We start from the raw sequence: 12,162 nt of genomic DNA, 5'->3' as shown, positions 1-12,162 counted from the left end.
AAATCACTTACAGACAATAGCAACTGACGATAGATTTGTCAAGTGCATCTTGATTGAATAACTGAAATAGTTCTGAATACTCAATGGCCAGAGCTTTCTTATGGAAGTAATGATCTTCCTCGACTTGCACCATGAGGGACTCTCGATTGGAAATCTTGGTAATTTTCATGTACCAATCATGCAATTCATACATTCTCGTTGGGAGGTTCTTGACCTCCTCGGGCTCGACCAAAGGTTGGCCCCGGACATATTTCCGTTTTCTTTCCTCCTCTCTAAGCGGAGGCATGGGCTCGATCTCGAGGAGTTGTCCAACAGTGATCTTGAGCATTTCAGCCTGCATTATATGCTCCTTGGTTATTACCACATCGCCCAGCTCGGGAACGTAAACGGTTTGCCCACAATAATATTGGGCGCGCGTACTCTCATGTGTTGTTGGCACAACAAGCGGGGGGGTCGATTGCGCCGCCTGTTCTCCCAGCTGGGGAATGGTTTTCCCGCATTTTTTGACAGCTGCTTGTTGGCTCGAGCTCGAGCTCGCTTCTTTCTGTAGTCGTGCTCGATGTGCCTTCTTGATTTGGCGCTCATAGTCTGAGTCAACATGCTTGGGAGCTGGTGGTCTAGCCATACGAATGAAGTGGTCAATCTTTTCCTCAGGCACTTTCTCCCTCGGCGGCGTTGCCGGTTTCGGTCGAAAATGAGTGTCCACTTCGGCCCGCACTATTGCATCGTTTTGCTCCTCAGTCATGTCGTAAGGCCTCTGAGGAAGAGGAGCGAGGCTGCTTGGACCATATTTATATCGCTTGTCTCCGCTTGTACTTTCTGTACTACCTCGACTCATACTGCTACGCACCATAGCTGCGGCGTGTCTCTTCTGCGATTGCTTAGGCGGCGGAGACGGCTGACGTGGCTTAGTTGGAGCAGGAGGAGTGGCCTGACGCTGTGCCGGACTTGAAGCAGGAGGTGTGGCCTGACACGGTGTCGGACTTGAAGCAGGAGGTGTGGCCTGACGCAGTGCCGGACTTGAAGCAGGAGGTGTGGCCTGACACGGTGGCGGGCTTGGAGGAGCGGGAGTCTGCTGACACGGTGGCGGACTTCGAGGAGGAGTCGGCAGATGCGGTGTCGGTGGACTTCGAAAGATGATGCAATCCTTTTTCCATAGGATGAAACGATGTATGGCTTCTCCCAGTGTTTGCTCGTCGTCACCTCCAGGAATGTCAAGCTCTAGCCCCGAATATGGGCCCACCACCTCATCAACCAAGACACGAGCATAGCCCTCTGGAATCGGGGCGCACTAGAAGGTTGCTTCGGGGGTAATTGTAAAAGCAATGGCGTTCGCCACCTTCATGGATATGTTCTTCATTTTGTAGTGTAGCTCACAGTTAGTGTTCTCTATGATGTCATCCACAGGGTATGTATCCAGCAATGCATCGCCCGGGGCGGAACCAACGCTGCTTCTCGGCATGGATGGGACGGTGCTATCCAATGCTGGATGATCATCTGCTTGCTGCTGCCGCTCCTGAGACCCCCTTTCCTGGCTAAGTGAGTCGATCTACTGCTGCTGCTGGAATTTGAGTGCCAAGTCTATGTGCCTTGCTTCTAGGCCTTGAAGGCGTTCCGCGTCCTGCTTCCTCTGCTCCTCCTCCAGCTTCCTCTTCTTCTCCTCCTCCATCTTCTTTCTTGCACGGGTCCTGTAGTCATCATTCCATTCCGAAAAGCCCTCATACCAGGGAATAACGCCCTTGCCTCGTGTTCTTCCCGGGTGTTCAGGATTTCCCAGGGCGCGCGTAAGCTCGTCGTTCTCTCTGTTGTGCGTGAACACCCCCTTTCGAGCATCTTCTATTGCGTCAAGTAACTTTTGTTCTGCTCCGTTTAGACTTACCTTCTTCGAAACCAGGCCTGTCTTCGGGTCCAACGCCCCCCCCCCCATGCGCATAGAACCAAGTTCTGCACTTGGGGGGCCAGCTCCTAGTAACCGGAGTGACCCCTGCATCCTCCATCTCTTGCTCAGACTTATCCCACTTAGGCATTGCCACCGCGTAGCCACCTGGACCCAGCCTATGGAACTGCGTCTTTTTTGCGGCATTGGCCTTGTTTTTTCTCGACCGTTCCTTAGATAATTCTGATTCCTTGAATTTCACGAAAGCGGGCCAGTGTTCTCTTTGCTTCTCCAGTGTTCCCTTGAATTCTGGAGTCTTCCTTTCTGCAGCGAGGTAGTTGGCCCATACAGTTTTCTTGTGGGTGTTGAATGCAATTGCCATCTTCTTAAGAGCAGCGTCCTTGACTTTCTGCGCATCTGCATCAGTGAAATAATCTGGTAGGGTGAAATGTTCCATCAGAGATTCCCAAAGCTTTTGTTTTGCTCTGTCGTCGACCCAAGTAACATCTGGGCGTTTAGTTTTTGGCTCTTTCCATTCTTGAATGGAGATCGGGAGTTGGTCCTTCACAAGAACTCCGCACTGACGAACGAACTTGCTCGCAATGTTCTTAGGCGTGAGGGGTTCGGCACTAGCTTTGATGGAATCGATGTTGTACTTTACACCCTCCTTCAACTTTTTGCTCGGGCCGCGCTTTGTCCTGCTGTCTGTAGAAGCAGATTTGCTTGATCCGGAGGGCTGAAAGAAGAAAGATCGATTCGTTAATATATCTTCAAATTAAAAAAAACATGTGATGATCACTAGATGCCTGCTTATATAAATATACCTCGCCGGTAGTCTTTGTTATTTCAAGATCAACATTGTATTCGTCATCATAATCATTGTCTGCGTCATCATAATCATAATCATAATCATAGTTCATGACTTCATCAGCTCGGTTGTCGAGATCGAATATCTTATCATCACCCTCCCCGGTATTGTTCAGATATTGGGAGCTGTCATTTGCTTCATTCAGATCATCTGGCCTGCTAGGGCTGCGTATGATCTCGAACAGGGCCTCTTCTCCCTCTCTGCCGGTATTGTCCGCCATAGCTTTTATTTAACTAATATAGAAGAAATATAAAACAATTTAGTATTCAAAATACAATGCATGGATGCAATCAATAAGGAAAAACTGAATCATATAGTACATAATATGCATCGCCTCAAATAATATATAATCTCAAATACATCATCTCGAATAATATATAATCTCGAATACATCGTCTCGAATAATATATAATCTCGAATACATCGTCTCAAATAATATATAATCTCGAATACATCACTGGCTAGGTAGCTAATAAAGATCGAATACTATAGAAGAATCTAGGCCACTCGCGGTTCCTAGGGCGCGGGCGGTGGACACCCAAAGACAAGGAACCATCACAGGATCATATCTCCGGTCATCTGCCCAAAGAACCTGCCAGGTATTGGAGAACCTGACGTCCATAGCAGCCATGTAGCGATGGACGTGCTCGTCCTCCTCCCTGACACGACGACGCACCACCTCCGGCAGGGCCGGCTCTCTCTGCACCGAATGTGGCCCACACGAACGCCACCAAATGAGATCAGGGTCGACGACGGGACCCGAGGCCGGGTTCCTCACCAAGCGTTGCGCCCCTCCAGGTAGCACCTCCTAGTGCCAGCCCGGCGGAGCCCAATCCCGGACATGGGTCCTCTGAAGCAGGACGTCGTCGCGAACGGGTCGACGGCGAGGATGCGGGCCGGGCATCGTCGACAACAAATACTATATGCCGCAAAAGTAAAGTAACATTTTTTAAATGTTTGGATTGTGATAACTAAAATTCTATATGCAAATTCTAACAATTTGACATTAATCTAATTCATCTAACTAAAACTAATTCTAAAATTTCTAACATTTCTATATATATATAACTAATATTTCTATAACATTTCTAATATTTCTATAACTAAAAAACAGAAAAATTGCTAACATTTCTGTAAATATTTCTATAACTTAAAAACAGAAAAATTTATAACATTTCTATATAACTAACATTTCTAATATTTCTATAACTAAAAAACAGAAAAATTTCTAACATTTCTCTAAATATTTCTATAACTAAAAAACAGAAAAAATTTCTAATATTTCTATAACTAAAAAACAAAAAAGTCTAACATTTCTATAAATATTTCTATAACTAAAAACATAAAAATTACTAACAATTTTACAACTAATTAACAATGTGTGTGTGTGTGTGCGTGTGGACATGGCGGCCGGGGCAGGCGCTCACCGGCGAGGCGAGGCGACGAGGGGCGGCGACGGGGACGGCGATGGGCGGCGATGACGCGGATGGCGACGATGGGGACAGGGACGGGGCGGCGACGACGAGGACGGGGACGGCCGGGGCGGCGACGACGGGGACGGGGCGGCGACGGGGGCGTCGACGAGGGGTGGCGACGGGGGCGGCGACGGGGGGCACCGGGCGACGGGGCAGAGGAGAAGAAGCAGATGAAAACTGATGAAATTTCTAAGTGCTGCTTATGTAGGATGGGCCTTTAGTACCGGTTGGAGCCACCAACCGGTACTAAAGGTCAAATTTGGCCAGCCCAAGCAGCGGGAAGCGCACCCCTTTAGTACCGGGTGGTGGCACCAACCGGTACTAAAGACCCCCCTTTAGTACCGGTTGGAGCCACCACCCGGTACTAAAGGGTGTGCGCTGCCAGGCGAGGGGCGCAGAAGTTTAGTCCCACCTCGCTAGTTGAGGAGCGCCAGGACCAGTTTATAAGCCCCGACGCGGGCACTGCATTGAGCTCCTCTCAATAGCAGGCCTTCTGGGCCTACCTCTCCTACTCTGCCTGTGGGCCTACTGGGCTTGCCGGCCTGCATCCTGGCCCAACTACAGGTTGGGTTTCTAGTCGTATGCAGGCCGCTCTGGCCCAGTAGGTGGGCTTTTTTATTTTCTTATTTTTTTGCTTTATTTATTTTTGGTTTATTTATTTTTGAGTTGTTTTTTGCTGTATTTAGAGTTTCTTTGGGAATATTTTTGCTTTAGGTACAAAAAATTACAAACTTTCTGTTAGTGCCGGTAGTTTACAAATTTGAATAGTTTACATTTTGAATTATTTGAAATTTGTGTGAATCACTAGTTTGTGAATAACTTAACTTTGAAAATAGATTTTCAGTGATTCTTTTTTCTTATGTTTAATATTAGTGTGTTTTATCATTATGTTCAATTTGGTAATGCTTAGGTTATTTAAAAAATGAAATCCCTTTGTAACGGATGAGTTTTCGTCCGAAACCCTGATACTTCGAAAGAGATTGTCCATTTTATACACGAAGTGCATCCAGTTTTTGCGGTAACCCTCTCTACTTTTTTGCACATGCTATGTGGGTGAAATTATGATACCATGCCAACTTTCAACCTTTTCTGAGTTCATTTGAAATGCTTTTCAATTTCAGGGTCATTTAGCTGAAAAAATCAGTAAATGCATAAAAGAATTTGTTTGCACATAAAATTTCTTCGCGTTTCAAATGCCAAAACACATAACTACCCTAACTATTATAGAGATTCCCTCCTGGGTGTGAAACACAGAAGAAATTGATGATAGTGAAGCCGATCACATCCCAGATCTTTGGGTGTGAAACTTTTTCTTCACGTATGTCCCTTTGCGCCGTAGCCATGGAAAATCTTCATCATTTAACTGGATGATCGGGTCAATATTCACTGTGAATGGAGCAATTTCATCAAACTTTTCATAATCTTTTGACATGCATGTCTTGTCATCCACTCCCACGATGTTTCTCTTCCCAGAAAGAACTATGTGGCGCTTTGGCTCATCGTATGATGCATTCGCTTCCTTATATTTTCTTTTCCTCGGCTTGGTAGACATATCCTTCACATAGAAAACATGTGCCACATCATTAGCTAGGACGAATGGTTCGTCTGCATACGCAAGATTGTTGAGATCCACTGTTGTCATTCCATACTGCGGGTCTTCCGTTACCCCATATCGTGTCATATTGACCCATTTGCACCGAAACAAAGGGACCTTCAAATCACGTCCATAGTCAAGTTTCCATATCTCCTCTATGTAACCATAATATGTTTCCTTTCCCGTCTTGGTTGTTGCATCAAAGCGGACACCACTGTTTTGGTTGGTGCTCTTCTTGTCTTGGGCGATCGTGTAAAATGTATTACCATTTATCTCGTACCCTTTGAAAGTCATTATATTCGAAGATGGTAACTGGGACAGCGAGTACAGGGCATCTTCAATAGAGGCGTCATGCATGGTACGTGTCTGCAACCAGCCGGCGAAACTCCTGGTTTGTTCACGTGTAATCCAGTCATCAGACCGCTCCGGGTGTTTGGAGCGTAGAAAATTCTTGTGTTCGTCCATATACGGAGCCACCAAGGCGGAATTCTGTATAACTGTGTAGTGTGCTTCAGTGAGAGAATGTCCGTCCATACATATTTTTTGATTCCTTCCTAGCGTGCCTTTTCCATCCAGTCTGCCCTTATGCCGCGATTCAGGAACACCACTCGGCTTAAGGTCAGGAATAAAGTCAATACAAAACTCAATGACCTCCTCATTTTCATGGCCCTTGGAGATGCTTCCTTCTGGCCTAGCACGGTTATGAACATATTTCTTTAAGACTCCCATGAACCTCTCAAAGGGGAACATATTGTGTAGAAATACAGGACCCAAAACGCTAATCTCTTCGCATAGGTGAACTAGGACGTGCGTCATGATGTTGAAGAAGGATGGTGGGAACACCAACTCGAAACTGACAAGACATTGCACCAAATCATTCTCTAACCTTGGTATGATTTCTGGATCGATTACCTTCTGAGAGATTGCATTGAGGAATGCACATAGCTTCACAATGGCTAATCGAACGTTATCCGGTAGAAGCCCCCTCAATGCAACCGGAAGCAGTTGCATCATAATCACGTGGCAGTCATGAGACTTTAGGTTCTGGAACTTTTTCTTTGCCATGTTTATTATTCCCTTTATATTCGACGAGAAGCCAGACGGTACCTTAATACTGAGCAGGCATTCAAAGAAGATTTCCTTCTCTTCTTTGGTAAGAGCGTAGCTGGCATGACCCTGATGTATGCCGTCTTTTCCATGCATACGTTGCTGGTCCTCCCATGCCTCAGGTGTCAGGGTCACGCAAAGATTATTCGTCACGTGCATCACGTCGATTGCAGAGCGGACCTCTAGATCTTTCCAATAGGGCAGTTTCCAAAATATAGATTTCTTCTTCCACATGGGTGCGTGTCCGTCAGCGTCATTCGGAACAGGTTGTCCGCCAGGACCCTTTCTAAAGACTACCTTCAAATCCTTGACCATATCATGTACATCAGCACCAGTACGGTGGCGAGGCTTCGTCCGGTGATCCGCCTCACCTTTGAAATGCTTGCCTTTCTTTCTTACGGGATGCCTGCTCGGAAGAAATCGACGATGTCCCAGGTACACATTCTTCCTACAATTGTCCAAATATATACTGCCGGTATCATCCAAACAGTGCGTGCATGCGCGGTATCCCTTGTTTGTCTGTCCTGAAAGGTTACTGAGAGCAGGCCAATCATTGATGGTCACGAACAGCAAGGCCTTTAGGTCAAATTCTTCCCCCATATGCTCATCCCACGCACGTACACCTGTTCCATTCCACAGCTGTAAGAGTTCTTCAACTAATGGCCTTAGGTACACATCAATGTCGTTGCCGGGTTGCTTAGGGCCTTGGATGAGCACTGGCATCATAGTGAACTTCCGCTTCATGCACAACCAAGGAGGAAGGTTATACAAACATAGAGTCACAGGCCAGGTGCTATGGTTGCTGCTCTGCTCCCCAAAAGGATTAATGCCATCTGCGCTTAGACCAAACCATACGTTCCTTGCGTCATCTGCAAACTCCTTCCCGTACTTTCTCTCAATTTTTCTCCACTGCGACCCGTCAGCGGGTACTCTCAACTTTCCGTCTTTCTTACGGTCTTCTCTGTGCCATCGCATCGCCTTGGCATGCTCTTTGTTTTGGAACAAACGTTTCAACCGTGGTATTATAGGAGCATACCACATCACCTTGGTAGGAATCTTCTTCCTGGGGCGCTCTCCCTCGACATCACCAGGGTCATCGCGCCTGATCTTATCGCGCAATGCACCGCATACCGGGCAAGCGTTCAAATCCTCGTACTCACCGCGGTAGAGGATGCAGTCATTAGGGCATGCATGTATCTTCTGCACCTCTAACCCTAGAGGGCAGACAGCCTTCTTTGCTTTGTACGTACTCTTGGGCAATTCGTTGTCCTTTGGAAGCATATTCTTTATCATTACCAGCAACTTTCCAAATCCCTTGTCAGATACACCATTCTCTGCCTTCCATTGCAGCAATTCCAGTGTGGTGCCCAACTTTTTCTTGTCAGCTTCGCAATTCAGGTACAACAATTTCTTTTGATCCTCTAACATGCGCTGCAACTTCTTCTTCTCCAAATCACTTGCGCAGTTTCTCTTTGCATCGGCAATGGCCCGACCTAGATCATCAGCAAGCTCATCTGATGCCTCTTCTTCAGCTTCTTCCCGCATTGCCAGCTCAGCTTCTTCCCCCATTGTTGTATCATCGTATTCAGGGAACCCATGGCCAGGATAGTTGTCGTCGTCCTCTTCTTCATTGTCTTCCATCATAACCCCTCTTTCTCCGTGCTTGGTCCAAACATTATAGTGGGGCATGAAACCGGACTTGAACAGGTGGACATGAATGGTTCTTGACGTAGAGTAATTGTGATCATTCTTACAGACTAAACATGGACAAGGCATAAAACCATCCGCCCGCTTGTTTGCCTCAGCCGCAAGCAGAAAAGTTTGCACGCCATTAATGAACTCGGGAGAGCATCGGTCATCGTACATCCATTGTCGGCTCATCTTCATTACACAACACCGAATAGACCAAATTAATACAAGTTCATGCATAAAGTTCATACAAGACTTAAATGCAACAAACAAATAACTCTCTAACTAAAGAATTTAAATGCAACAACAAATGCGATCAAGATCGCAACTAAGGTAACAATTGATCCAACAGCATAATGATACCAAGCCTCACTATCAATGGCATATTTTCTAATCTTTCTAATCTTCAAGCGCATTTTCTCCATCTTGATCTTGTGATCATCGACGACATCGGCAACATGCAACTCCAATTCCATCTTCTCCCCCTCAATTCTTTTCAATTTTTCTTTCAAATACTCGTTTTCTCTTTCAACTAAATTTAACCTCTCGACAATAGGGTCGGTTGGAATTTCTGGTTCACAAACCTCCTAGACAAAAATATCTATGTCAACTTGATGGGCATAATTTGTCATAAACACGAAATGCAACAACTAGTTTTAAAAGAGAATATACCACATCCGAATCATAACAAGGACGAGGGCCGACGGGGACGGATATCAAAACCATGGCACTATGTATAACAAACAACGTACGGGTAAGATAATTATACGAGTAACTATATATCCAAATCACACAAACATCAATTTGGTAATGTAAAACATTCATGAACAAGAGGCTCACCACAAGGTGGTGCCGGCAACGGAACGGTGCGGGCGATGGACTGTGGTTACGACGGAGATTTAGAAGGCACTAAGTAAACCACACCTACATATGCAAACTAAGTGTTAGTTTTGACCACAAATTGCATATAAATCAAATACTAGCACATATATTTTCTACCAAATTACTAAACTCATAAATTAATCACTATACAAAGCATTGCAAGAGCTAATCTAGCAATGAGAGATGAAAGGACAAAGTTGCTAACCTTTGTGATCATTTGAATGGATGGGGGCCTTCAAATCTTGACAAATTTTGGGCAAAATGTGTGATGAGCTCGAGAGGAAGAAGGGAAGAACAGAGAGGAGAGGGGAAAGGGGAAGAACAGAGCGAGCTCGGGTGGACGAAGGGTTTATGTAGGACGACCTTTAGCACCGGTTCGTGCCATGAACCGGTACTAAAGGTGTTGGAGGGGCCCCGGACTGACAACATCCTGCCACCACTCACTTTAGTACCGGTCCGTGGCACGAACCGGTGCTAAAGGTCGGCCACGAACCAGTACTAATGAAAGCGGCTGGCTAGCCGTTGGAACCGGCACTAATGCACACATTAGTGCCGGCTCAAAAGAAAACCGGCACTAATGTGCTTGACATTTGACCCTTTTTCTACTAGTGGGTGTATCTTACCTCACACATCTCGCTACTGCTCGGGAACACTGTCCAATTGATCCCTCTGTTCGCTCACGTACTATTTTAAGTGAATCCTTATTATAACATGCACACAAATTTTGGGCACTTGTATTCGACTTAAGTCAGTGTGCCAACGTATCTCATATACTTACTACTCCCTCCGTCTAGGTGTAATAAGTCACGTTAGAAGGTGCAACGGGACCAAGGTGCGTGCGTGTGCGTGTGTGTGTGTGTGTTTAACAGCATGTGTGTGTTAGAGAGAGCGACAGATCGACCTACTCCTACAGAGAGATGTTGTGTAGTGTACGATTTTAGCCGCGAGAGTCGGTGCATCCTCTCGTTTCCGGGCGTGTCCGGTAGGGACATGCGGACAGCTGCCACGCCCGCTCCTGACCAGCCTGGCCCACCCAAAGCCCCTCCATCGCCCGCGCGCGCTTCCCGCCCGAAACGGTCAGCGCCGCTCCAAAGAATCGGTGCCGCATTCATGCCCGGGCAGAGCGGACGCGACCTCTCACTGGCGCAAGAGTGATGGTTGCTTCGTCCGTCCAACTTACTGCTGGGTCTATGTGATTTGACGGCTCATTGGTCTTTATTACTGAGGTGGTAGGACTGCTGGATGTCCCACGCTTTCGGCGAAAGGAGGTACTACTACTAGATTACAATTTTCTCCATTCTTACAGCGGAGGCGTGCAAGAGCAGTGAAAACACGCAGGCTCAGTGATTACATGGCCCACCTCACACTATCACCGTGCGACACCTAACTCTTTACATAGTACTCCCTCCGTTCCTAAATATTACTAGATGAGTCCCCGCGCGTTGCCGCGGAACAGCGGTATATCTCTCTGCGCAAAATTATCGATTTCATAGAACTAAAAAAACTCTATAACCGCATGACAAATGTGGTAGCCAAACTAAATAAACTCCCATCATCATTTAGATCATCCCACGTAAGGAAAAAAGATCAGCCAACTCCTACTGCATAATGGGATTATATTTTTCTTTTTGACATGTTAATGGGACTTAAAAGCTCACTTACATGCATGCTACCGGTGCATGCTTGCATGCAGACATGTTGATGTGATTTAAAACCCACTCACATGCATGTGCCACGGTATTTCTGCATGCTTGCATGTGGCTTAGTGCGGAGCCTCTCAACGTCTAGATCAGACGGCTATTATGGACTGATTTACTTCATCTAACGGCTACATCAATTTTGATGATGTGGCTCAAGGAGAGGATAGAGAATTCCTAGTAGTGGGGGCTAGCTATTACTAGTAGATAAGTCTTTGTAGAGATTCCACTACATACGGAACAAAATGAATGAATCTACACTTAAAATGCATCTATATACATCCGCATGTGGTTCATGGTGAAATCTCTACAAAGACTTATATTTAGGAACGGAGGAAGTACTAGTATAGTACGTACTGTAATTTATCAGCGAGATAAATTTGTACAATGCTATGAAGCTTCCAGCTTCTGTTACATGTATCTTGCGTCCAAGGTTGCCCGTTGCAACATTTCATCAAATACAAAGGAGACTAACATGCATGCTATTGCATCTCAATGATTGACAGATCATAGCAAATATGTACTCCCTCCGTTCCAAAATAAGTGTCTCAACTTTGTGCAAACTTTAGTACAAAGTTGTACTACTACTAAAGTTGACACTTATTTTGGAACAGAGGCAGCTAAAGAAAAAACGATCCATGCAGTCCCTAGCCCTTGAACCGTGAACCCTGACCAGGCTTCAATTTGCTGGCAACGTTCGAGCTTCCTAATAAATGAAGTTTGCAACCTTTTGACCATCGGATCATTTTGTGCAGTTTCACCAAAATCGAGATGAGCATCCCTGTGGCAAAGAAATTGAAGAAGCGTGATTAGAATAAGATTACTGGGACTAGTTGATGAGACATAAACTCATCACAAATACAGTACGTAGAAGCCAGTAGAGGTATGTGCGGGGCAAAGAAGTAGAGAAATATCCACAGGGAGTGATGTGGGCAGCTGGAGCAGTGGTGCAAGCCGGCTGTAAAGGGAGTTGT

The sequence above is a fragment of the Triticum aestivum genome, chromosome 1D (assembly GCF_018294505.1).
Source record: "Triticum aestivum cultivar Chinese Spring chromosome 1D, IWGSC CS RefSeq v2.1, whole genome shotgun sequence".
Lineage (NCBI taxonomy): Eukaryota > Viridiplantae > Streptophyta > Magnoliopsida > Poales > Poaceae > Triticum > Triticum aestivum.
The sequence above is the reverse complement of the archived record's forward strand: the minus strand, read 5'-3'. Positions refer to the sequence as shown.